This window comes from Mesoplodon bidens, assembly GCF_964165515.1.
Source record: "Mesoplodon bidens genome assembly, chromosome: 20".
Classification (NCBI taxonomy): Eukaryota; Metazoa; Chordata; class Mammalia; order Artiodactyla; family Ziphiidae; genus Mesoplodon; species Mesoplodon bidens.
In genome coordinates this window covers 7,043,780-7,071,766 of record NC_138181.1, presented here as the reverse complement: position 1 = coordinate 7,071,766, position 27,987 = coordinate 7,043,780, and the positions used below count along the sequence as shown (strand labels likewise).

Here is a 27,987-nt window from a genome sequence, read left to right as displayed (position 1 = left end):
TACCTTTCAACAGCTAATAAAACTAGTGTTCCCTAGAACAGTGGTCCCCAACCTTTTTGGCACCAGGGACCGGTTTGGTGGAAGACAGTTTTTCCATGGGTGGGGGCAGAGGGGGGCGGGGAGGGATGGCTCAGGTGGCAATGCGAGCAGTGGGGAGCCGTGGGGAGTGATGGGGAGCGGCAGATGAAACTTCCCTCACTCTCCCGCCACTCACCTCCTGCTGTGCGGCCCAGTTCCTAATAGGCTGCGGACCGGTATCCCCGGGGGTTGGGGACCCCTGCCCTAGAACACACTTTAGAAAACCCTGCTGTCCATTTATCAACTTACGTGATCCTTCAGATCAAGAGCTAAGCTTTTTCATTCATAAGTAAGTATATATGCATATGTGTAACTGTATATTACACTGTGCTCCCCCAGTTTTCCTTGTATTTCTCCAGTCACACCTTCTCTGACTCATTTTCCTCCTATTAGCCATTAATGTTAGTATCTCCCGAAGATTAGCACTTAGAATTGTCTTTTCACTAAAGTCCCATTCTCATCTGTCTCGTTCAGTCTTAAGAGTTCATCTGCCATATCTAAAAATTCTTACCTTATGTGCAGCTCTGCCCTCTTTCCCAGATTTCAGTTCAACATTTGCATTTTTCTGCAGGACATTTCCTCTGCACTCAGCACTCAGCATCTGTCTCTGGACTTCGTCACATGTTCTCCATTTCTATTAATGGCACCAGTATTTCCTAGAGTCTGGGCTCCCATCATCCTTGAACCTCTCTGGCCCCTCGTTCGCTCCTGCGGAACTGGCCCCACCAGCGGCCCCACACCATTCCTGCTGCGGCACTCCGAGTTCAGACATCCCTGCTTCTGCCTCCTGACTGTCTCTGCCTCCAGCCTCTTTCCTCTACCCTAACCTGTTTTGGAGCCCTTCTCTGCTCTAAAATGTCACTAAGCTCTGCACATTGTGCCAGTAATCTATTTTATTCCCCGTACTTGTCTTCACACACCCTGTATGTCAACAAAGCTGCCACTAGATGCCATTCCCTGCACTTGCCCCATGGCTTCCGGCTTTTTGGACAGTGCTCATAAAGTAACCTCTGCTTAGACTCTACATCCCTGCCATTCTTTACAGCTCAGCTCATAACATGCTCCATGAATTCTTTCCTGATCTTACCAACCAGAAATAATCTCAGCCCTTAAACATCCACTTTACTTTATCTGATGACACAGTCATTTCTATTCTCAGTTAAAGTAGGAATGTTCCATTAAGACTGTAAGCTTAAGGAAATTATACATGTCTGGATTTGTCCCTTTATATCCTCCTTTGAGGAGCGTAGTGCTTATATGTAATGAAGTCTATAAAAAAGTCTATAGAAAGAATAATAGCAACAGCGCGAGGAACTGCATTTCCTGAGAGATTTTCTACAATTGTGTAAGTTTAGGTAATAGTTACAGGAAAGGGGTTGCTACTTCAAAGTTTGTAGGATTTCGTAGTATATACTTGCGTGGGGGAGATCTTGATTTATTTTATTTTTATTGAAGTATACTTGATGTACAATGTTATATACGTTGCAGGTGTGCAGTATAGTGAGTCACAGTTTTTAAAGGGTATACTCCATTTATAATTATTACAAAATATTGGCTATATTCCCCATGTTGTACAATATACCCTTGTAGCTTATTTTATACCTAATAATTTGTACCTCTTAATCCCCTCCCCCTATATTGCCCCTCCCCTCTTCCCTCTCCCCACTGGTAACCACTGGTTTGTTCTCTACATCTATGAGTCTGCTTCTTTCTTGCTGTATTCACTAGTTTGTTATATTTTTTAGATTCCACATATAATTGATATCATACAGTATTTTTCTTTCTCTAACTTATTTCACTTAGCATAATATAATGCCCTCCAAGTCCATCCATGTTTCTGCAAATGGAAAAATTTCATTCATTTTTATGGCTGTGTAGTATTCCATTGTATATATACACCATATCTGTTTTTATCCATTCATCTGTTGATGGACACTTAGGTTGCTTCCGTATCTTGGCAATTGTAAATAATGGTGCTATGAACATTGGGATGCATGTATCTTTTAGAATTAGTGTTTTTGTTTCTTTCAGATACTTACCCAGCAGTGGAATTGCTGGATCATATGGGAGTTCTGTTTTTCGTTTAGTGAGAAACCTCCATGCTGTTTTCCACAGTTACTGCACCAATTTACATTCCCATACACAGTGTACGAGGGTTCCCTTTTCTCCACATCCTCACCAACATTGGTTATTTGTGTTCTTTTTGATGATAGGCATTCTGACAGGTGTGAGGTGATATCTCATCATGGTTTTGATTTGCATTTCCCTTATGACTAGTGATGCTGTGCATCTTTCCATGTGTCTGTTGGCCATCTGCATGTCCTCTTTGTAAAAATGTCCTTCAGGTCTTCAGCCCATTTTTTAATCCAGTTGTATGTTTTTTTGATGTTGAGTTGCATGAGCTGTCTATATATGTTGGGTATTAACCCCTTATTGGTCATATCATTTGCAAATATTTTCTCCCTTTCAGTAGACTGTCTTTTCGTTTTCTCAGTGGTTTCCTTTGCTATGCAAAAGCTTTTAAGGTTAAAGGGCCCATTTGTTTATGATGTTTTTCTTTCCTTTACTTTAGGAGACAGATCCAAAAAAATATTGCCACAATTCATGTGAAAGAGTGTTCTGCCTATGTTTTCTTCTAGGAGTTTTATAGTATCCAGTCTTACATTGAGGTCTTTAATCCATGTTGAGTATATTTTTGTATGTGGTGTTAAAGAATGTTCTAACTTCATTCTTTTACAGGTAGCTGTCCAGTTTTCCCAGCACCATGTATTAAAGGGACTATCTTTTCTCCACTGTATATAGTCTTGCCTCCTTTGTTATAGATTAATTGACCATAAGTGTGTGGTTTTATTTCTGGGCTCTCTATCCTGTTCCATTGATCTGTGCATCTGTTTTTGTGCCAGTACCATACTGTTTCGATTACTGTAGCTTTGTAGTATAGTCTGAAGCCAGGCGGTGTGACTTCCCCAATTCTCTTCTTCTTTCTCAAGATTGTTTTGACTATTTGGGGTCCTTTGTGTTTCCATATAAATTTTGAAATTTTTTCTACTTCTGTGAAAGAAATGCCATTAGTATTTTGACAGGGATTGCATTGAACCTGTATGGTCATTTTAACAATATTAATTCTTCCAATCCAAGAACACGGTATATCTTTCATTCTGTTTGAGTCATCTTCAGTTCCTTTCATCTGTGTTGTATGGTTTTCCAAATACAGGTCTTTTACCTCCTAGGTTCCTTATTCTTTTTTCTTTCTTTCTTTCTTTCTTATTAGTCATCCATTTTATACACATCAGTGTATACATGTCAATCCCAATCGCCCATTTCATCACACCAACACCTCCTCCCGCCTCTTTTCCCGCTTGGTATCCATATGTTTGTTCTCTACATCTGTGTCTCTATTTCTGCTCTGCAAATTGGTTTATCTGTACCATTTTTCTAGGTTCCATATATATGCATTAATATACGATATTTGTTTTTCTCTTTCTGACTTACTTGACTCTGTATGACAGTCTCTAGATCCAACCACGTCTCTACAAATGACCCAAATTCGTTCCTTTTTATGGCTGAGTAATATTCCATTGTATATATGTACCCCATCTTCTTTATCCATTCGTCTGTCGATGGGCATTTAGGTTGCTTCCATGACCTGGCTATTGTAAATAGTGCTGCAATGAACATTGGGGTGCATGTGTCATTTTGAATTATGGTTTTCTCTGGGTATATGCCCAGTAGTGGGCTTGCTGGGTCATATGGCAATTCTATTTTTAGTTTTTTAAGGAACCTCCATACTGTTCTCCATAGTGGCTGTATCCATTTACATTCCCACCAACAGTGCAAGAGGGTTCCCTTTTCTCCACACCCTCTCCAGGATTTGTTGTTTGTAGATTTTCTGATGATGCCCATTCTAACAGGTGTGAGGTGATACCTCATTGTAGTTTTGATTTGCATTTCTCTGATAATTAGTGATGTTGAGCAGCTTTTCACGTGCTTCTTGGCCATCTGTATGTCTTCTGTGGAGAAATGTCTATTTCGGTCTTCTGCCCATTTTTGGATTGGGTTGTTTGTTTTTTTAATATTGAGCTGAATGAGCTGTTTATATATTTTGGAGATTAATCCTTTGCCCGTTGATTCGTTTGCAAATATTTTCTCCCATTCTGAGGGTTGTCTTTTCGTCTTGTTTATGGTTTCCTTTGCTGTGCAAAAGCTTTGAAGTTTCATTGGGTCCCATTTGTTTATTTTTGTTTATATTTCCATTACTCTAGAAGGTGGGTCAAAAAAGATCTTGCTGTGATTTATGGCAAAGAGTGTTCTTCCTATGTTTTCCTCTAGGAGTTTTATAGTGTCCGGTCCTACATTTAGGTCTCTAATCCATTTTGAGTTTATTTTTGTGTATGGTGTTAGGGAATGTTCTAATTTCATTCTTTTACATGTAGCTGTCCATTTTTCCCAGCACCACTTATTGAAGAGGCTGTCTTTTCTCCATTGTATATCCTTGCCTCCTTTGTCATAGATTAATTGACCACAAGTGCATGGGTTTAACTCTGGGCTTTCTATCTTGCTCCATTGATCTGTGTTTCTGTTTTTCTGCCAGTACCATATTGTCTTGATTACTGAAGCTTTGTAGTATAGTCTGAAGTCAGGGAGTCTGATTCCTCCAGCTCTGTTTTTTTCCCTCAAGACTTCTTTGGCTATTCGGGGTCTTTTGTGTCTCCATACAAATTTTAAGATTTTTTTGTTCTAGTTCTGTAAAATTTGCCATTGGTATTTTGATAGGGATTGCATTGAATCTGTAGATTGCTTTGGGTAATAGAGTCATTTTCAAAATATTGATTCTTCCAATCCAAGAACATGGTATATCTCTCCATCTGTTGGTGTCATCTTTAATTTCTTTCAGCAGTGTCTTATAGTTTTCTGCATACAGCTCTTTTGTCTCCCTAGGTAGGTTTATTCCTAGGTATTTTATTCTTTTTGTTGCAATGGTAAATGGGAGTGTTCCCTTAATTTCACTTTCAGACTTTTCATCATTAGTGTATAGGAATGCAAGAGATTTCTGTGCATTAATTTTGTATCCTGCAACTTTACCAAATTCATTGATTAGCTCTAGTAGTTTTCTGGTGGCATCTTTAGGATTCTCTATGTATAGTATTGTGTCATCTGCAAGCAGTGACAGTTTCACTTCTTTTCCAATGTGTATACCTTTTATTTCTTTTTCTTCTCTGATTGGTATGGCTAGGACTTCCAAAACTGTGTTGAATAATAGTGGAAAGAGTGGACATCCTTGTCTTGTTCCTGATCTTAGAGGAAATGCTTTCAGTTTTTCACCATTGAGAATGATGTTTGCTTTGGGTTTGTCGTATATGGCCTTTATTATGTTCAGGTAGGTTCCCTCTATGCCCACGTTTTGGAGAGTTTTTGTCATAAATTGGTGTTGGATTTTGTAAAAAGCTTTTTATGCATCTATTGAGATGATCATATGGTTTTTCTTCTTCAGTTTGTTAATATGGTGCATCACATTGATTGATTTGCGTATATTGAAGAATCCTTGCATTCCTGGGATAAATCCCACTTGGTCATGGTGTATGATCCTTTTAATGTGTTGTTGGATTCTGTTTGCTAGTATTTTGTTGAGGATTTTTGCATTTATATTCATCAGTGATATTGACTGTAATTTTCTTTTTTTGTAGTATCTTTGTCTGGTTTTGTTATTAGAGTGATAGTGGCCTCATAGAATGAGTTTGGGAGTGTTCCTTCCTCCGTAATTTTTTGGAAGGGTTTGAGAAGGATGGGTGTTACCTCTTCTCTAATGTTTGATAGAATTCACCTGTGAAGCCATCTAGTCCTGGACTTTTGTTTGTTGGATGATTTTTAATCACAGTTTCAATTTCATTACTTGTGATTGGTCTGTTCATATTTTCTGTTTCTTCCTGGTTCAGTCTTGGAAGGTTATACCTTTCTAAGAATTTGTCCATTTCTTCCACGTTGTCCATTTTATTGGCATAGGGTTGCTTGTAGTAGTCTCTTAGGATGCGTTGTATTTGTATGGTGTCTGTTGTAACTTTTCCTTTTTCATTTAAAATTTTATTGATTTCAGTCCTCTCCCTCTTTTTCTTGATGAGTCTGGCTAATGGTTTGCCAATTTTGTTTATCTTCTCGAAGAACCAGCTTTTAGTTTTATTGATCTTTGCTATTCTTTTCTTTGTTTCTATTTCATTTATTTCTGCTCTGATCTTTATGATTTCTTTCCTTCTGCTAACTTTGTGTTTTGTTTGTTCTTCTTTCTCTAGTTCCTTTAGGTGTAAGGCTAGATTGTTTATTTGCGATTTTTCTTGTTTCTTGAGGTAGGCTTGTATAGCTATAAACTTCCTTCTTAGAACTGCTTTTGCTGCAGCCCATAGGTTTTGGATTGTCGTGTTTTCATTGTCTTTTGTCTCTAGGTATTTTTTGATTTCCTCTTTGATTTCTTCAGTGATCTCTTGGTTATATAGTAACGTATTGTTTACCCGCCGTGTGTTTGTGTTTTTTACATTTTTTCCCTGTAATTGATTTGTAATCTCATAGCTTTGTGGTCAGAAAAGATGCTTGATATGATTTCAATTTTCTTAAATTTATTGAGGCTTGATTTGTGACCCAAGATGTGATCTATCCTGCAGAATGTTCCGTGCGCACTTGAGAAGAAAGTGTAATCTGCTGTTTTTGGATGGAATGTCCTATAAATATCAATTAAATCTATCTGGTGTATTTGTCATTTAAAGCTTCTGTTTCCTTATTTATTTTCATTTTGGATGATCTGTCTGTCCATTGGTGTAAGTGAGGTGTTAAAGTCCTCCACTATTATTGTGTTACTGTCGATTTCCTCTTTTATAGCTGTTAGCAGTTGCCTTATGTATTGAGGTGCTCCTATGTTGGAAGCATATATATTTATAATTGTTGTAACTTCTTCTTGGATTGATCCCCTGATCATATGTAGTGTCCTTCCTTGTCTCTGGTAACATTCTTTTTACTTATTTATTTATGTTTTTTGCGGTACGCAGGCCTTTCACCGCTGTGGCCTCTCCCGCTGCGGAGCACAGGCTCCGGGCACGCAGGCTCAGCGGTCTTGGGTCACAGGCCCAGCCGCTCCACGGCATGTGGGATCCTCCTGGACCGGGGCACAAACCCATGTCCCCTGCATCGGCAGGCAGACTGTCAACCACTGCGCCACCAGGGAAATCCATATAACATTCTTTATTTTAAAGTGTATTTTATCTGATATGAGTATTGCTACTCCAGCTTTCTATTGATTTCCATTTGCGTGCAATATCTTTTTCCATCCCCTCACTTTCACTCTCTATGTGTCCCTAGGTCTGAAGTGAGTCTCTTGTAGGCATCATATATATGGGTCTTATTTTTGTATCTATTCAGCAAGTCTGTGTGTTTTGGCTGGAGCATTTAATCCATTCTCGTTTAAGGTAGTTATCAATATGTATGTTCCTATTACCATTTTCTTAATTGCTTTGGGTTTGTTTTTGTACGTTCTTTCCTTTTCTCGTATTTCCCATTTAGAGAAGTTCCTTTAGCATTTGTTGTAGAGCTGGTTTGGTGGTGCTGAATTCTCTTAGCTTTTGCTTGTCTGTAAAGCTTTTGATTTCTCCATCGAATTGAATGTGGTCCTTGCCGGGTAGAGTAATCTTGGTTGTTGGTTCTTCCCTTTCATCACTTTATGTATATCATGCCACTCCCTTCTGGCTTGTAGAATTTCTGCTGAGAAATCAGCTGTTAACCTTATGGTTGTTCCCTTGTATGTTATTTGTCATTTTTCCCTTGCTGCTTTTAATAATTTTTCTTTGGCTTTAATTTTTGCAAATTTAATTATTATTTGTCTTGGCATGTTTCTCCTTGGGTTTATCCTGTATGGGACTCTCTGTGCTTCCTGGACTTGGGTGGCTATTTCCTTTCCCGTGTTAAGGAAGTTTTCGACTATAATCTCTTCAAATATTTTCTCTGGTCCTTTCTCTCTCTCTTCTCCTTCTGGGACCTCTATAATGCGTATGTTGTTGCGTTTAATGTTGTCCCAGAGGTCTCTTAGGCTGTCTTCTTTTCTTTTCATCCTTTTAGCTTTATTTTGTTCTGCAGCAGTGAATTCCACCATTGTGTCTTCCTGGTCACTTATCCATTCTTCTGCCTCAGTTATTCTGCTATTGATTCCTTCTAGTATAGTTTTCATTTCAGTTATTGTGTTGTTCATCTCTGTTTGTTTGTTCTTTAATTCTTCTAGGTCTTTGTTAAACATTTCTTGAATCTTCTCAGTCTTTGCCTCCATTCTTTTTCCGAGGTCCTGGATCATCTTCACTATCATTATTCTGAATGCTTTTTCTGGAAGGTTGCCTATCTCCCCTTCATTTAATTGCTTTTCTGAGGTTTTATCTTGTTCCTTCTGCTGGTACGTAGCCCTCTGCCTTTTCATCTTGTCTCTCTTTCTGTGAATGTGGTTTTTGTTCCACAGGCTGCAGGATTGTACTTCTTGCTTCTGCTGTCTGCCTTCTGGTGGATGAGGCTATCTAAGAGGCTTATGTAAGTTTCCTGATGGGAGGGACTGGTGGTGGGTAGAGCTGACTGTTGCTCTGGTGGGCGGAGCTCAGTAAAACTTTAATCTACTTGACTGCTGATGGGTGGAGCTGAGTTCCCTCCCTGTTGGTTGTTTGGCTTGAGGCAACCCAACACTGGAGCCTACCTGGGGTCTTTGGTGGGGCTAATGGCAGACTCTGCGAGGGCTCATGCCAAGGAGTACTTCCCAGAACTTCTGCTGCCAGTGTCCTTGTGTCCACAGTGAGCCACAGCCAGCCCCTGCCTCCGCAGGAGACCCTCTGACACTAGCATGTAGGTCTAGTTCTGTCTCTCCTGGGGTCCCTGCTCCTTCCCCTGGGTCCCGATGCACACGCTACTTTGTGTGTGCCCTCCAAAAGTGGAGTCTCTGTTTCCCCCAGTTCTGTTGAAGTCCTGCAATCAAATCCCAGTAGGCTTCAAAGTCTGATTCTCTAGGAATTCCTCCTCCCGTTTCCGGACCCCCAGGTTGGGAAGCCTGACGTTGGGCTCAGAACCTTCACTCCAGTTGGTGAAGTTCTGTGGTATAAGTGTTCTCCAGTCTGTGAGTCACCCACCCAGCAGTTATGGGACTTGATTTTACTGTGATTGTGCCCCTCCTACCATCTCACTGTGGCTTCTCCTTTGTCCTTGGACGTGGGGTATCTTTTTTGGTGAATTCTAGTGTCCTCCTGTCGATGATTATCCAGCAGCTAGTTGTGATCCTGGTGCTCTCACAAGAGGGAGTCCTCCTTATTCTTTCTGATGTGATGGTAAATGGGATATGACATTGATTTTAGAGCCTTAGAAGAAATCAAATCATAGAAATATGGGATGCTTTAGCTAGAGGGAACTTAGAGTTCATTGGCTGTCTAAATGGGTTTCATGGAGCCTTAGTGTTCAGGGAGATGTCTGGGGGCCTCCCTAGGTAATGTGAGTGAGGGAAAAGGGGAAGATGACAGGGACACAGTTCTACCTCACACAAGTGTCACACCTATTTCAAATGACCAAAGCAGCCCCATTTTTATCCTTTTTAAAAGATGTATTTGGCGTTCTACTTACTATTGCTTTTCCTAAGTAATCTGTACTGAAGAAAAATTTTTTGAAAAGTACTACCTACTCCAGTCCAATGTTCTCCTTTCATGTATTAGGCAAATGGAGTCAAGAAACACTTATTAACAGATCCGGAGTCACACAATCAGTGTAGGAGCAAAGCGAGGATTAGTTTTCCCAGCCACCTCACTCCCCTTGGCAGCGCCATGCTGCTTCACTTTTTTGTAGCCACATACTCTTATCAAGTCTTTGCTGGGCAGGGGTCATATCTGAATGTGTATTAAGAGAGATTTATATTAAAGTTTTAGTCTCGTGAAATGCTCCTAGAATTACTAATCATTCATCTATTCCACAAACAACCTTTGAAGCAGCTGCTTCTGTGCCTGCCCCAGTGCTGAGCTCTAGATACAAATATGAAAAAGACAGAGGTTCTCTGCCTAAGAAGAACACAACATGGGGGCGGTTAGAGGGTGCAGACTGTAGAAAGACTAAAACTTAAAAGCTGTAATGAGAAGTGCAAGTAGCCAGACTGCCTGTGGAAGGTCTTGGCTCCCTTGTGCAGGAGAATCACCATTTCTTCCCCACTTCCTTTGCTCAGTTATTCTTTATTCATAAAGCTTCTTTGTGCTAGGCGGTATGATGGAAATTTGCAGAGAAGAAAAGGCATTAAGACATTTTCCCTGGCCTTAAAAAATCTTACAGCCTAATTGACATGTTTATTTATTTTTAAGTGAGGAGTGGTTACTCTTTCTGATTGGGATGGGATGGTAAGGTGAGTTGAAGTGGATACAGGCACTTATAACTTATGTTAGAATTGCTTAAAATTTAGCTACCTGAGGATTTTCAGGGAATACAGCAATTAACAGAAAAGCAAAATAAAAGTGCAGTATTACTCACTAGGAAAATTAATGGTCTTCTTCTACTTTGAACTTTCATGTGTACTGCTTTATTGTATTTTATTGTATTTAGGATTGTAGGAAATCTCCCTTACCCTAGTTTTAAGAAATATTAAAAATTCACATATCCAGCTTCATTTTTAAAAGACACAACAGTATTAGATTTAAATAATATACTTTTGGACCCCTCCACTCTGATGTTTCTTCCCTCAGTGTGTAGGTTGCAGCATTATTGACCTTGCTTATCATTATGCATAGTTGTTCTTTTAGCTCTGAATAAGCATTTTTACAATGCTGTATCATGGAGTAATTTTCGCTATTTTATGTTACTCTATAACTCAGTTTACCAGAGCAGTTTAATACCTTTGTCTTTGCTTCTGAATTAAATTGTTTTCTATTTGCCCTCTTATATCGAATTGTCCTGGCCCTGATAGGTGATATCCTGGCACATTGGGGCCTTTCTGCCTTTCAGATCATGTTATGGAAGCCCTCAGCTTTCAGAAGTGTGGTTTTAAATACCAATAGTTCGTTGTTTGGCCTCTTTATCATTTTTTAAATGAACTTTAGTTATGACTAGTCTTTTCGGGAAACCAGTGCTACCCATTTATTGGTTGATTTTAGGAAGTAGGGAAAGCTCTGCAAAGATTTTCTCCCTCTTCTTTACCTGGGTGACACTGCCTGTGAGTACCTGTGGGTGTGTGTACCTGTGTTTATGTCTGTGTGTGTTGTTAGAGAATGATAAAAGCAGTGGGACTGCTTTGTCTTTTATGTGGTGCTTTAATTCTTTGTCCAGTCCAAAGGTCTGAATCCAACATTAACAACTGCTTCCAAAGTCTCTTTGCTATGTAGTCTCTGATAAAAGCCCTTTTCTAAGAAAAGAACTCTTCTAGAACTCTTTTATTTTTATTACCTGGTCCCTTTTTGTATTTTATTTAACACAATGTTGATTCTAATTTTATTTTAGTTAGTAATACATATCAGTTAAAATGTAGTCTCAATTCTTGCTCTTTAGGAAATGGCCATCTCAAAAAGATAGTTTATTTTCTCTCAACAGAGTTTTTCAAACTTAGACTGATTTAGATAAGGCACCTTTAGCTGATGAATATAATTTATCACCTTGCATTTAAGTTTTATCATTTTCTTATGTTACAATTCTCCCTGATTTTTTATTTGCCAACATTAGAGTCCTCCAGGAAGAAAAATTGAAATTTCCTATGTATACCTTTTAGATTTGAACTTGTATGCTAAAGAAAAGGGCATTTCTTTGTCTTATTTTAAAATTTTTTTACCTTGAAGTAAAATTGTCTTATTTCTGTAAAAAAGATAAATCATGGTAATTCATTTTTGCAGTTACTTATTCTGTTAGATAACTATTATCCTAATGTCCTAGTGAATCTAGATGTATGAAATTGTTAATCACGATAGTGTTTCTTAATAGTAGATGTAGATAAAGGAAAACCTTCTTACTCAGACAAGTTACTTTGGTTCAAGACATTTATGTGGTACTCTGATCTAAGACGTCCAAGATTAGTTCTTGTTTTAAACTTCAAAATAGCCATCTGTAGGTTGATCATAATTACTAGTGAGAAAACTAAGACAGAAAAGTTGCCATAAGTTGGACAGTGGTTGTACAAACAGTGAGTATAATAAGTATATAAAGAAATATTGGAGTGTGTATATCTGGGGAAAGAGGTAGGAGGGTTGGCATGAGAAATTACTGGTAGAGAGAGAACTAACCATGGAAAAATTAATGAAACTGTGTGAGATATTTGACTATAAAAAAGGGTTAAAACTCAATTATCCATTTGGGGTGCTCATACTATTAAACATTGCACTCATTGAAAACACTAGAAAAAAATAAGATTTGACAAGTCCATGATCATTGCTTGGTTAGATCACCCTCACATTCCTAAATGGAGAATACTAATCATGCTGGACTCTTAGCGTAACAATAATTCTAATGTTAATATTGGGTGGAATTCAAAAATTTAGAAGACAACCTATATGAATATTAACTAAGGGTAAATGTGTAAGGGATGTGTAAAGGATGTTATTGGTTTGATTGTTTTATATATAAATTCGTTGAAAATATTTTGAATGTAAGATAAGGAAAGAAAAGCAATGCCTTAGTTATAAAAAGGTGATCATTAACTTGAATTAGATTTTGAGCTGAAGAATTGATTTCACTTAAAAATTTGTTGGCTAAAAATGATATTGAACATGGATCAGTCTCCTGGATTTTGGTATTTGACGGAAGATTTCAAGGTTTAGAGTTAGGGAAGTCTCTTACATAGCTCTGTGAAGTATAATTTTATTAAGAATCTGAATCATAGTTCACACTTAACATTTAATCTGTAAGTACCTATTTTTTTTTCAGTCATCTCGAATATGTTGAACTCAGGTAGATAGGAAACTGGACACATTTGTCATCCAATGTTTAGCTTTAAAAGGGCAAGTGAAAAAAAAAAAGTCCACCCTCTGTGTAAGTGGCATCTCAATGATGAGACTGAGATGGATACTTAGATTTTTTAAGGATTTTATTGTTGTAACAGCGTTAATATCCACAAAGATCATGATGAAAGTGATGTAATTTACAAATATTATCTTTAACTGCAGAATATGCTGAGCAGACAGGTTGGAGAGCAAATGGAATGTGGCTGTAATGTTAGTAGCCCACTCATCCCAAAGCAATTTTAAATCCCTAAGGTGCAAAAAGTTATAAAGGCTGGGATATAAGGAAAGTGTTTTTTCCTAATATGCTGATGATTTAGAATTTTATACCATCTATATCAATTGCTAAGCCTTTGCTTTTTGTTAAAAAATGATACAGAGGAAAATACAATAAATATAATTTCTACATGAAGCATAATATGCATACAGTGGCTCACTTAGTGCCTGGGACATTTTAGATCATAGGTGTTTGGATTTCATTGAGCATTTTGCATGTGTGCATTGTGATATACACACAAACCTACATTTTCATAGTTGAAAAATTTAGCATGATCAGTAATAAGGAAGTTATTTTTAGTTGCCCATTAAAAATTTCGTAGTACAACTTCTGAAACATCTGACATCTGTCTTGACCCCAGTGTATTTCCAACAACTTTTTGTTAAAACCATGTTAACATCTACAGTTAAGTTTTTCTTAGTTTGGAAGGGGTGCTACAGTCGTCAAACATGCAGTCAGATCCTTTATTCCAGAAAGCCTACATCCTCCTCCCAGCTGGCAGCATTCTTGTTAGTGTTAAAGGGCTAATGATGAAGCTTGACATTTTTAATAAAAGCGTATTCTCTTTTTTACAGTTAAGATGCCTGTGTCAGAATAAGGTAATTTTAGAAAATAAAATGTATTTCCTGTTTTCATCAAAATTTTAAAATTTAACTTCATGGTTGTTATTTTTTATGTTTGGTAAGTGACAAAGACAGATCAATTTTAAACTCATCCTGCCTTGTGCCATATGCTGTAAAATCGAAGCCACATGACACGTCAGCACATTTTTTATAAGTTTATTCTTCACTTTATTTTCCAGCAATCACCTGTTCACAATATTGGGTTGATACTCAACTTAGTATTCTGTGCCTGCACTCAACCACTATATTCATTTTTAAAAACAAATTTATTGAGGTATACTTTATATACTATAAAATTCACCCATTTAAGTGTCTGATTTCATGTGTTTTTTTTGGTAAATTTACAGAGCTGTATAATTACTGTCACAATCCATCACCCCATTAGACTCCATACAGATTTCTTGTGCTTGTGATTCAGCATATTTGATATGAACTCTTCCCTCTTCTCTGGTCCTACACTGTTTTGTGCTCAACTCTATTGAGGTGCATATTATAATACTCCTTTTTATAAAAACATTACCCATTATTATTTGTATTTTTTTTCCCTACTGGACTATGAGTCCTCAAAGGGTCTTAATCATTTTGATCTTCCCACCGCCTAGTGCACTGCCTGGCAGCTAAAGGCTCCATGTAATCATTTCTGAGCTGGCAATGACTCCCTCCTGTAGACAAGAAAGGGCTTGGCCACTTGCAGCCTACTGTGCTCAACAGGCATCCCCGTGGATAGTGCAGTGACTTTCAAATCCTTTTAATCAGGGAGGCCCCTGTTACCTACCATGTGAGGTTGACCTGTCTGAAGCTTGGTTTTTCAGTGAGTTCATAACCTCTCTCTTTTTAGGGTGGTTGTGAGGTTGAGAAATTAAGTTAGGATGATGTTCATGGTATTGATTGGATGCTCAAGGTGGATGGCCTGATTCACACCCCACTCCTGTCTTTAATGTTCTGGCAAGAGAAGTATGTACACAAAATACTGAGTTAAATGAAGTCAGTCATCCACTGTGTAACCCAAAGTGCAAGGCACCCTAGAAAGTTAGGTTGGAAAATGCAGTGGGAACCTGAGTGACTGCCAGGCTGGCTGAGTGCAGCCCACCTAACTTGAATACAGACTGAGAAACCAGAACTAAAGGAGCAGAGGAAAGCCTGACCCTCTGGGTTTGCCACACAGTTAGGCAGAGGGTAGAGGGTGTTCCGTTTGATGCTGGGGGTGGGTACTGAGACGCTCATGTGAAGTTCACAGTTCAGAGCCACAGGCTGACTAAAGACTGAGACCAAATCAGAGAACTGTAGAATGCTTTCCTTCCCCACCTTACCATTACATTACTAAAGCCCTATTTGTAGCATTTCCTTTTACTCACTACATTGATTCTGACTTTCAAGAGAAAATTACAAGCCATACTAAAAGGTAATAAACATGGTTTGGAGAGACAGAGCCAGCATCAGAACCAGACTCAGATATAGCAGGGATTTGGAATCATCAGACCAGGAACATAAAGCAACAATGATTAATATGCCAAGGGCTCTAATAAGTACAGTACACAGCATGCAGAACAGATGGACCATGTGAGCAAAGAAATGGAAATCTAAGAAGGATCAAAAAGAAATGCTAGAGATCAAAAACACTATAACAGAAGTAAAGAATGCTTTCGATGGGCTCATTAGTAGACCAGTCACATCTGAGAAAAGAATCTCTGAAAGCTTAAGAATATGTCAGTAGAAACTTCAAAAATGGAAAAGCAAAGAGAAAATTCACTAGGAAGAGGAGAAGGAACAAAATATCCAAGAACTGTGGGACGACTACCAACAATTAAAAACAGATACATAATGTGTGCCAGAAAGAGAAGAGGAGAGAGAGAGACAAGGAGTGGGGCAGGGGGCGACAAAGGAAATGTGTGAAGCAACAGTGACTGAGAATTTCCCCCAAGTTAATGTCAGACACCAAGCCATTGATCCAGGAAGCTCAGAGAAAACCGAGAAGGATAAAAATTAGAGGTGTGACAAAAACTACACCCAGGCATATCATTTACATACCACAGAAAATCAGACATAAAGAAAAATTCTTGAAAGAAGCTAGAGGAGAAAAGCACCTTACCTGTGGAAGAAGAAACACAAGAACATCTGACTTCGCAGACTAGTAAGCAGGAAGAGAGTATCGTGACACAGCTAAAGTGTTGAGAGAAAAAATTCACCAACCTAAAATTCTGTATTCTGAAAAATTACTAATTCAGAAAGATGCCTGCACCCCAGTGCTCATAGAAGTATTATTTACAGTAGCCAAGATATGGAAACGTCCTAAGTGTCCATCAACAGATGAATGGATAAAGATGTGGTACACAAACAATACACACTGAAATACTACTCAGCCATGAAAAAGAATGAAATTTTGTCATTGGCAACAACATGAATGGACTTGGAGGGTATTATGCTTAGTAAAATAAGTCGTACAGAGAAAGAAAAATACTCTGTGATACCACTTATATGTGGAATCTAAAAAATAAACTAGTGAATATGAAAACAACAACAAAAAAACAGACTCACAAAGAGAACAGCCTAGTGTTTACCAGTGGGGACAAGGAAGAAGGGAGGGGCAACAGAGGGGTAGGGGGTTAAAAGGTACAAACTACTATGTATAAAATAAGTAAGCTACATGGATATATTGTACAGCACAGGGAATATTACCAATATTTTATAATAACTATAAATGGAATATAACCTTTAAAAATTGTGAATCACTATATTGTGTACCTGTAAGTTATATAATATTATGCATTAACTATACTTCAATTTAAAAAAAAGATATCACCCAGATGGCAGCATAAGTTGTTCCTGACTTTACTCCCCCTCACAAGAACAACAAGTAACAGCTTTTCGAAAAAGACACCACTGAGAGATTCCTGGAACATAGAGGGGAGTCTGAAGCACCTCTGTGCCTCAGAGACGAGACAGACTGTATTAGAAGGGTAAGAGGAAAGGCTACAGGCCGACTGCATGGCCCTTCCCCCAAGCCAGTGCAGCACCCACCATGCAGAAATGTCTCCCCTGAGCCTGTGGTTTCCCCAGTGAGAAAAGAGAACCAGTGGCCAACCAGAACCCACCGCACCCCAGCACTGTGCATTTCTTTTCAGGAGCCTGCTCTGATCTCGCACCTGGGAATCACCTGGGAGTCTTGGGTCTCAATACTGGGCATCTAATTGAGATGGGAAAGGGTCAGGGGCTTCCAATAACCATCACAAGGATCTTGGCAGACTGAGTTCCTACCTGCAGGGCCAATTATTATCCCAACCAGCAGCTTTGATCATCTGCAGAACCAAGTCAGTGGCTCAGTCTGACCAGGGCAATTCAGCAGGTCTGCCTAAACGAGGTCCCCAGAAGAGGAATTCTGCGGCCCTGGAGCCTCGTCTGCTCAAGCCCAGGCAGAAGAGCTGAGTCCTAGTTGCACCTGCTGCATCTGCATCTAGTTGCCCCAGCCCCATCTGACAGGAAGGGCTGCTGAGGACACCTGGAAGCTGCATAACCCACCAATGCTCAAGCCGAGAGGAGGAGGGTAAGCAGAACTGATCGCCCCCTAGAGCAAAGACATTGACCCTGTTTGGCCGGGGAACTTGGGGCACAGGTCAGCTTGAGTCAAGGCTACACAAAAAGAGCGTCAGTGGCCTTGGAGCTACTCTTCCTGCTGAGTTGAGGCAGAGAAACTAATTCATAGCCCCAGTTTCTGCTGAAGACAGCTTTCAGCCCACCCACCCAGGGAACCTTACCAGAGCACCCAGGAAACTGTGCAGCCCATCCACAGCCCTGCTACAGTGATACTGAACATGGAGCGTAGCCCAAGGCTTCCTCCACCCACAAAGCAAAACCAGTAACTTCATCTAACTAAGATTTTCAGGGCACACTCTTGACTGATTCAGGGTCCCAAACAATGAGGCTTGCAGACCCTGGGTCCCATCCTGCTGCCCCTCCAGGGCAGGGAAGCTAATTCATAGCCCCATCTACTACAGGGTATGGTAACCAGACCTGACCATCTAGTGAGCCTAACCAGAGAATCCAGGCAACTGTGAAGCCCATCTGATAGCCTTGCTTGGGCAGGGAACCAAGCCAGCCATCTTATCCAGCTGTTCTCAGCCAGTGACACCCATCCCCATCCCCAGTCTCAGAGCTCAGGTGGCTCGCCTCCAAATAGGCCGTAATTGCAGCCCCCATCTGCCTGAGGATGTTAACCAGCAGACATGTCCAGAAATCAAACTGAGCTGACTAATGAAGAACTGTCTCTGCCAAAGTGAACCTGCAAAGTCTGAAAGAGGAGACCACTTACTCAAATGTGCAGATACCAACATGAGGAATCAAGGATCATGAAAAATCAGGTAAATATGACATCACCAAAAATAACTAATAAGGCTCTAATAACTGAGTCTAAAGAAATGGAGATCTGTGAACTCTCAGAACAGTCCTCTTAAAGAAGTTTAATGAACTACAAGAAAACACAGACAACTAAATGAAATTAGGAAAACAATGCATGAACAAATAAGTTCAACAAAGAAATGGAAACCCTGCCCCTTAGTCCTGAGACACAGGTGCATGGCACCAAGAGACGTGGTGGGCAAGCTGCTCCCTCCATGGCACCAACAGTCCCAGTGGGCAGAAAGTTTTGAGCCTGACCCTGCGCCGCCTGCATGTGACACTGACAAATGTGGAGGGTGAGTAGCCTCCTGCCACTGGTGTGACCCAGCCAGAGCCAATGGACAGACAGCTTCACCACCCCACACCATTCACACCACCCACCAGAGCCAATGGGCACCCCCAGCCCACACAGGAGGCATACCTTGAACGACAGGCTCAGCCCAACAAGGGGCTGTGTTTGTGGAACCCCATGGATCTGAAACAAGCAAAGACATAGTTTGAGAGACAGCTAAGAACTAGGGCAAGATTATATAATAAAGTTCACCTCCCACGTGGGGCCAGTCTTTCATGACAGGGAGAAATAGCTGTTTTGAATAACAGAAATAGAGAGTCAAGCAAAATCAGGAAATAGAGCAATATGTTCTAAATGAAGGAACAAGATAAAACCCTGGGGGGAAAAACCTGCAGTGAAATGGAGTTAAGTAATATACCTATTGAAGAATTCAACGTAATGGTCATAAAAATGCTCAGTGACCTTAGGAGAAGAATAGATGAACACAGTAAGAGATTCAACAAACAGAAAGAAAATATTAAAAAGTTTCAAACAGAATTTTAAAAGCTGAAGAATATAATAGCTTTCTTGAAAAATAAACTAGATGGAATCAACAGCAGACAAGATGATACAGAAGAATGGATCTGTAGGACAGGGGAGTGGAAATCACCCAAACAAAACAGAAAAAAGAATTTTTAAAAATGAGGACATTTTAAGACACCTGTGGGATGACATCAAGTGCACTAAAGTCTGCATTGTAGAATCCCAGAAGGAGAAGAGAGAAAGAAAGGAGCAGAAAACAGATTCAAGCAAATAACAGCAGAAATAGCTGAACAGACATTTTTTTCCAAAGAAGACATATAGATCATCAACAAGCACATGAAAAGATGTTCAATGTCACTAATTTTTAAGAAATGTGAATCAAAACTACAGTGAGATATCACTTCACACCTGTCAGAATGGCTAGTATCAGAAAGTCAAAAATGGTAAGTGTTAGTGAGGATGTGGAGAAAAGGGAACCCTTGTGCATTGTTGTGGGACTGTAAATTGGTGCAGCCACTATGGAAATCAGCCTGGTGGTTCCTCAAAAAAATTAAAAACACCATACAATCCAGCAATTCCACTTTGGGGTATTTATCTGAGGAAAACAAAAACACTAACTCGAAAAGATATGTGTACCACCATATTCATTACAGCATTATTTGTAATAGCCAAGATATGGAAGCAACCTGAGTGTCCATCGATAGAGGAATGGTTAAAGAAGATGTGGTATGTATATATAACTATATGTATATATAACTATATATATATGTATATATATATATATACATATATATATAGTTATACATATATATACACACAACAGACTATTATTCAGCCATAATAAAAAATGGAATTTTGCCATTCGTACTGACTTAACATGGATCTTGAGGATATTCTGCTATGTGAAATAAGTCAGACCAAAAATGTTAAATACTGTGTGATTTCACTTATATGCGCAATCTTAAAAAAGTAAAATGGACAAAGACTCATAAATACAGAGAACAGATCGATGGTTCCCAGAGTTGAGGGGTGATTGGAGGTATGAGAAATGGAAGAGGGGATCAGGAGGTACAAACTTTCACTTATGAAAGGAATAGGTCATGGGATATAGTGTACATCATGGGAAAAACGTCAGTAATACTGCATTAATTTTGTATATTGACAGATGGCAACTAGACTTATTGTGAAAATTGTATAATGTATATATAGATATCAAATCACTAAGGTCTACTCCTTAAACTGACATAATGTGCATGTCAGTTATACTTCAATAAAAAAGAAATATTAACCATCAAAACCGAACAAATCCTAGAGTGGAAAAACACAATAACTGAACTAAAGAATTCAGTAGAGAGCTTCAAAAGCAGAATTCGCAGTGCAGAAGATAGTATCAATGACCTGGAAGACAGGAAAATTGAAATTATGCAGTCAGAGGAGCAAAAAGAAAAAAAAAAACCGAAAAAGAGCCAAGAAAGCCTCTGGGACTTACGGGACACAATGAAAAGAAACAGTATTCTTATTATGGGAATTCCAGAAGGTGAAGAGAAAGAGAAAGGGACAGAAAGCATATTTAAATCAATAATAGCTGAAAAGTTCCCAAACCTGTAAAGACAAATAGACATCCAGATCTGAGAGGCCCAAAGGACCCCAAATAGGTTAAACCCAAATAGGGCTACCCCTAGACACATTATAATTAAATTATCAAAAGTTAAAGGCAATGAACATTTTAAAAGCAGTGAGAGAAAAGAGAGAAGTTATACAAGAAAACCCCCAAAATACTTAGGCGGATTTCTCAACAGAAACTTTTCAGGCCAGAAGAGAATGGGATGGTGTACTTAAAGTACTGAAAGAAAAATGCTCAACCAAGATTACTATACCTGGAGAAATTGTGCATACAATTGAGGATGGATTAAGACTTCCTGAAACAAACAGAAGCTGATAGAACTTGTTATGGCTAGATCTGACTTACAACAAATGCTAAAGGGCGTTCTTAGAATGGTATTTCATGGATAGTATCATTAAAACTCATTGGTAATTGTAAATAGTCAAATTTGGATTCTGTACTACAGTAATGGTGGTGTATAATTCACTTACAACTCTATTTTAAAAGTTAAAATACAAAGATAGTAAAAATCATAACTGCAGTAGTCTGTTATTAGTTATGCAGTATGAAAATATGTAAACTGTAACATCAATAATGTAAAATGTGAGGGGGAGGAAAAGTAAAAGTGTAAAGCTTAGGAATTCTATTGAATTCATGGTAAAAGTGCTCAAAAAAGTTGGTGTAGAAGGAACCTATCTCAACATAGTAAAAGCCATTTTTTCAAAACCATAGCTAACATCACACTCAATGGTGAAAAGCTGAAAGCTTCTCTAAATCAGGAATGAGACAAGGATGCCTACTGTTGTCATTTCTATTTAACATGGTATTAGAAGTCCTAATCATAGCAACAAGACAAGAAAAAGAAATAAAAGTCATCCAAATGGGAAGGGAAGAAGTAAAACTGTCACTCTTTGCAGATGACATTATGCTAAATACAGAAACCCTGAGAGTCTCTATACTAACTTTGTTGAGAACTTTTGTCATAAATGGGTGTTGAATTTTGTCAAATGCTTTTTCTACAGCTATTGAGATGATCATGTGATTTTTATCCTTTGCTTTGTTAATGTGGTGTACCACATTGATTGTTTTGTGGATACTGAGCCATCCTAGCATCCCTAGAATAAGTTCCACTTGATCATGGTGTATGGTCCTTTTAAATATATTGTTGAGTTTGGTTTCCTAATACGTTGTTGAGGATGTTTGCTTCTGTGTTCATCAAAGATATTGGCTTGTAGTTTTCTCTTTTTTTTTGTAGTGTCTTTGTCTGGTTTTGGTATCAGGGTAATGGTGGCCTCTAAGAAGGAATTTAGGAGTGTTTCCTCTTGAATTTTTTGGGAATATTTGGAGGACTCTTCTTTATATGTTTGATAGAAATCCTCTGTGGATCCATTCAGTCCTGAACTTTTCTTTGTTGTGAGTTTTTTTATTACTAATTCATGTTCAATACTAGTAATCTGTCTGTTCAGATTATCTATTTCTTCCTGATTCAGTACTGGAAGATTTTAAGTTTCTAGGAATTTATCCATTTCTTCTAGAAATTTGTCTAATTTGTTTACATACAACTGTCCTTAGTATTCTCTTATGATTGTTTGTATTTCTTTTTTTTTTTTTTTTTTTTTTTTTTCTTTTTGTGGTATGCGGGCCTCTCACTGTTGTGGCCTCTCCCGTTGCGGAGCACAGGCTCCGGACGCGCAGGCCCAGCGGCCACGGCTCACGGGCCCAGCCGCCCCGCGGCATATGGGATCCTCCCAGACCGGGGCACGAACCCGTATCCCCTGCATCGGCAGGCGGACTCTCAACCACTGCGCCACCAGGGAGGCCCTATTGTTTGTATTTCTTGAATATTGGTTGTAATTTCTTCCTTTCACTTCTTGTTTTGTCTATTTGGGCCCACTCTCCTTTTTTCTTAATGAGTCCAGCTAAAGGCTTATTAATTTTGTGTATCTTTTCAAAAACACTAGCTCTTGCTTTCAATTATTTTTTTCTATTGTTTTTCTTCTTTGTTTTATTTATTTCCACTCTGATTTTTGTTGTTTCCTTCCTTCTGCTGACTTTGGGCTTTGTTTGTTCTTCTTTTTCTTATTTCCCAAGATGGGAGATTGGGTTGTTTATTTGAGATTTTTCTGGTTTCTTGAGGTAGGCCTGTATCATTGTAACTGTCCCTCTTAGAATTGCTTTTGCTGTTTCACATATATTTTGGAAAGTTGTGCTTTTGTTTTCATTTGTCTCAAGGCGTTTTCTGATTTCCTCTCTGATTTCTTTGTTAAGCCGTTGGTTTTTCAGTAGCATATTGTTTAGTCTCCATGTATTTGTGTATTCTCCACTTTTCTTTTTGAACCTCTTAAATTTGTTGAGACTTGTTTTATGGCCTAGCATGTGATCTTTAAAATGCAAATGTTAGTTTGCTTGATGTTGTCCCAGAGGCCCGTTAAACTATTCTCATTTTAAAAATTTGTGTTTCTTTTTGCTGTTCTGATTGGGTGATTTCCATTATTCTGTCTTCCAGATCGCTTATGTGTTTTTTCTGTATCACCTAATCTCCTGTTAATTCCCATTTGTATATTTTTCATTTTAGATATTGTATCTTCAGCTCTGATTGTTTCTTTTTTATATTTTCTATTTCCTTTCTAAAGTTCTCATTGTGTTCATCTGTTCTTTTACCAAGCTCAGTTAGCATTCTTATTGCTACTTCTCTGAACTCTTTATCAGGTAAATTATTTATCTCTGTTTCATTAGGTTTTTTTAGGGTTCTTTTGTTGTTTTGTTCTTTCTTTTGTAACATACTCCTCTTTTCTTATGTTGTTAAACTTTCTCTGCTCTGTGAAATTAGGTGAAACGTTTACCTATCCCAGTGTTGAAGGCATGTCCTTGTGTGGGAGCATCCCTCTGCAGTCTGAGTGTACCCAGTGGCTTTGGTGACAGAGCTAGATCTGAAGTGAGCTCAGACCTCATCTTCTTCTGGGGTCCTCTGGCAGCTGCCATCTTGGTTGGAGGTAGTACTGGAGTTGGAGGGGCTGGAGACAGAGCCAGTTGTGAGCCAGCTTTTTTTCTCTATTCCATGGCAGTCACATCTGTATTGGAGCCTGGGTCGGGGCCTGTGGGGCTGGAGCAGGAGCCCTGAGGTATTTGTATTTTTCCTGGGTTTGATGGCGGTCTCTGTCTTGGGTGGGGTCATTTCCAGGGCTCGAGGGTTTCAGGCTGTACTTCTGGGCTTGTTTCACTTTTTCCTCTTGTTGTGCTTGCTTTGGTTAGAGGCTTGGTCAATGCCAGAGAGGTTGATGCCACACTGCTGAACTGAATCCTCCCTCCCAAGTGTGTGCAGAGATGCGTGCTCTGCCAATGGCAGTCTTAGCCCTGGAGCTAACCTCGCTTACTTATAAGTGTGCACAGTGATGCATGCTCTGGTGGTGGCAGTCTCAGCCTTGGAGCTAGAGCTAGTGTTGCTCCCTCTTGAGTGTGTGCACCAGTGCATGCTCTGGCAATGGCTACCTCTGCTCTGGTCAGAGGCAGGGCCAGGGACCATGCTGGCTCCATTCCCTCCAAGTGTTCTCTGTCATTGGCAGCAGTGGACTCCCCCTTTGTGGGATGCAGCTCCAGAGCAAAAGGGGCTGGAACCAGAGCCCGATGCGGGTTGGTGGGTGCACTGGGGCAGTGCTGGAAAGCCAGCCAGAGCTCCAGGCAGTTTCCAGTCTGCTGTCCTCATTCTGTGTCTGAGAGTAAGCAAGTCTACACATGTGGTCTTTAAGAGTGGAGTCTCAATTTCTATAAGCTCGTAAGCTCCACTTGTTTTCAAGCCAGCAAAGGCGGCTCGTCTTCCTGGTGTCAGACCCCAGGGCTGCAGTGGATGATAAGTGGCTTGAACCCCTTGGTCCCCAGGTAAGATCCCCAAGCCTGTGATATCCCCTCCTTTTCTCTGTCCCCCACTAGGAGTGTGGGTCCTGACCAGATCGCTCCTCCTCCCTTTTACCAGACTCCATGTGGATCTTTCTTTATACCCTTGGTTGTAGAAGTGCCATCCTACTAGTCCCCAGGTTGATTTCAGCAAGAGTCATTCTGTATGCAGTTGTAGTTTTGATGTATTTGTTGGGGTAGTTGAGCGCATCCTCCTCCTCCTATAATTTTAAGATATTTTATGTAAATTGCATAAGCACAAGGGAAAAACCTGTAGTAATTACACAAAACAGCATGATAAAGAAGTAAAGCATACTGATATCACATCAAAACACAAAAGATAGCAGTATAAAAATCAAGCAACAGTGGATCTACAGTAAAACCAGAAAACAATGTACAAAATGCCAGTAGTACGTCCTTACTTACTCAATAGTAACTTAAACCTAAATTGATTAAATTCTCCAATCAAAAGACATGGAGTGGCTGACTGTATTAAAAAATAAGATACACACACACACAAAAAGATCCAACAATATGCTGCCTAAAAGAGACTCATCTTAGCCTTAAAAACACACATAGACAGAGAGTGAAGGGATGGAAAAAGATACTTCAAGCAAATGGTAACCCCCTCCCCCCAAAAAAAGCAGGACTTCTTTCAGAAAAAATAGAGTTGAAACTAAAACTTGTAAAAGTATATAAAGAATGTTACGTAATGATAAAATAATAATACCTCAAGAAGATATAACAATTGTAAATATTTATGCACCCAACATCAGAGCACCTGAATACATAAACCAAAAACTATAACAAGAGAGCTAAAAGAGGTAAACAGCAACACAATAATAATTGGGGACTTTAATGATTTAACCTGTCAACAATGGTTAGATCATCCAGACAGAGAATTAATAAGGAAACAGTGGATTTGAACAACATTATAGATCAGATGGACCTAACAGACATACATAGAATATTCTTTCCTACGGTGGCAGAATACATGTTTTCCTCAAGTGCACATGGAACATTTTCTAGGACAGACCATATGTTAGGCCGCAAAAGAAGTCTTAGAGATTAAAATCATATCAAGTGTCTTCTCTGACCACAGTGATATGAAATGAGAGATCATATAACAAAAGGGAAATTGGAAAATTCACCAATATATGGAAATTAACAACACTCTCCTGAACAATGAACGGATCAAAGAAGAAATTAGAGGGGAAATAAAAACGTTCCTTGAGACAAGTGGAAATGGAAACACAACATACAAAAACTTGTGGGATGTAGCAAAAGGAGTTCTAAGAAGGAAGTTCATAGCAATAAATACCCACATTAAGAAGTAAGGAAGATCCCAAATAAAAAACCTAACTCTGTGCTCTAATGACCTAGTAAAAGGACAGCAAACTGACCCCCAAGTTAGTAGGAGGAGGGAAATAGTAAAGATTAGAGGAGAAATAATTGAAATAGAGAATAGGAAAACAATAGAAAAGATTCCCCTAACTTGGCATTGGTTCTTTGAAAAGATAAAGAAAATTAACTGAGGAAAAAAGAGAAAGGACCAAAATCAACAAAATTATAAATGAGAAAGGTGACATTACAGCTGATTCCACAGATATACAGTGAATTGAAAAACAACTATATGCCAACAACTGCACAACCTAGAGAAAATGGGAAAAAAAAACTTAGAAACATACAAACTACCATGACTGAATCAGGAAGAAAAAGAAAGTCTGAATATATCAATTAGTAGTAAGGTGATTGAATCAGTAGTCAGAAATCTCCAGAGAGAATCCAAGAACCAAATGGTTTGACTGGCAAATTTTGTGAAACATTTAAAGAAAAATTAATGCCAGTTCTTCTCAAACTCTTCCAAAAATTCAGAGAGAAGGGGGCACCTCCAAACTTATTTTACAAGGCCAGTATCTCCTCAGAACCCAAGCCAGGAAAGGACAATTCCAGGAAAGAAAACAGACTAATATCCCTGATGAATATAGATACAAAAATTCTCAATAAAGTACTAGCAAACTAAATTCAACAGCACCTTAAAAGGATTATTTAACATGATCAGTTGAAATTTATACCTTGGATGCAAGGATGGTTCAGCATACAGAAGTCACTCAATGTGTTACATCACATTGAATGAATGAAAAAATGTAATGTGATCATCTTACAGATGGTGCAGAAAAAGCATTTGACAAAATTCAATATTTATGATAAAAATTCTTTTAATGATTTAGGTATAGAAGGAAAGTACTTCAATGTAATAAAGGACATATCAGCCAAAACTAATATCATATCAGTGGATTGAAAGAATTAATATTGTTAAAATGTCAATACTACCAAAAGCCATCTATAGATTCATTGCAATCCCTGTCAAGATTCCAAATGGCATTTTTACAGAAAAAGAAAAAATTTATATGAATTCACATAAGACCCTGAACAGCCAAAGCAATCCTGAGAAAGAAGAAGAAAGCAGGCAGCATCACACTTCCTGATTTCAAGCTATACTATAAAGCTACTGTAAGGAAAATAGTATGGTAATGGCACAAAGACAGACAAATAGATCAATGGAACAGAACTGAGATCCCAGCATAACCCAAGTATATACAGTCAACTAGTATTTTACAAAGGATCCAAGAATACTCAATGGGGAAAAGTCTCTTTAATACGTGTTGCTGGGAAAATTGGATATTCACATGTAAAAGAATGAAACTAGACCCTTGTCTTAACACGACTCACAAAAATTAAGTCAAAGTGGATTAAAGACTTGAATGTAAGACCTGAAACCATGAAATTCCTAAAAGAAAACATAGGAAAAAATCTCCTTGATGTGGGTCTTGGCAATGATTTTATGGATATGACACCTAAAGGACAAGCAACAAAATCAAAAACAAGTGGGAATACATCAAACTTAAAAGCTTCTTCACAGCAAAAGAAATAAAGTGAAAAATCAAATATAATAAGGTAAATCAACTAGACTTCAATTAAAAATAAATAAACTTAAAAAATAAAAGATGCTAGAGTGAAGAACAGAGATTCAGCCATTTTACTTAGTAACTTGTTCTGAATAGAATGAAATAAAGTAAACCAGAAAAAAAAAACAGCCTGCAAAGGGGAAAAACTATTGCATATGATATATTCTGATAAGGGACTAATATCCAAAATATGTAAAGAACTCCTGTAACCCAGTGGCAAAAAACCAAACATTCCAGTTAACAAATGGACAAAGGACTTGCATAGACATTTTCCCTAAAGAGGTTATCTTAAAAGGCCAACAGGTACATGAAAAATGCTCAACATCACTAGTCATTAGGGAAATAAAAAACCACAATGAGATATCACCTCATGCTTGTTAG

The 27,987-nt window shown here is 38.7% G+C and overlaps 1 protein-coding gene across 10 annotated transcripts in view; it reads left to right on the top strand.

Annotated features, from left to right (window-relative positions):
* The window catches only part of PSD3 (pleckstrin and Sec7 domain containing 3), a 559,242-nt gene that overhangs the window by 406,337 nt on the left and 124,918 nt on the right, over window positions 1–27,987 (top strand). The window lies entirely within an intron of this gene.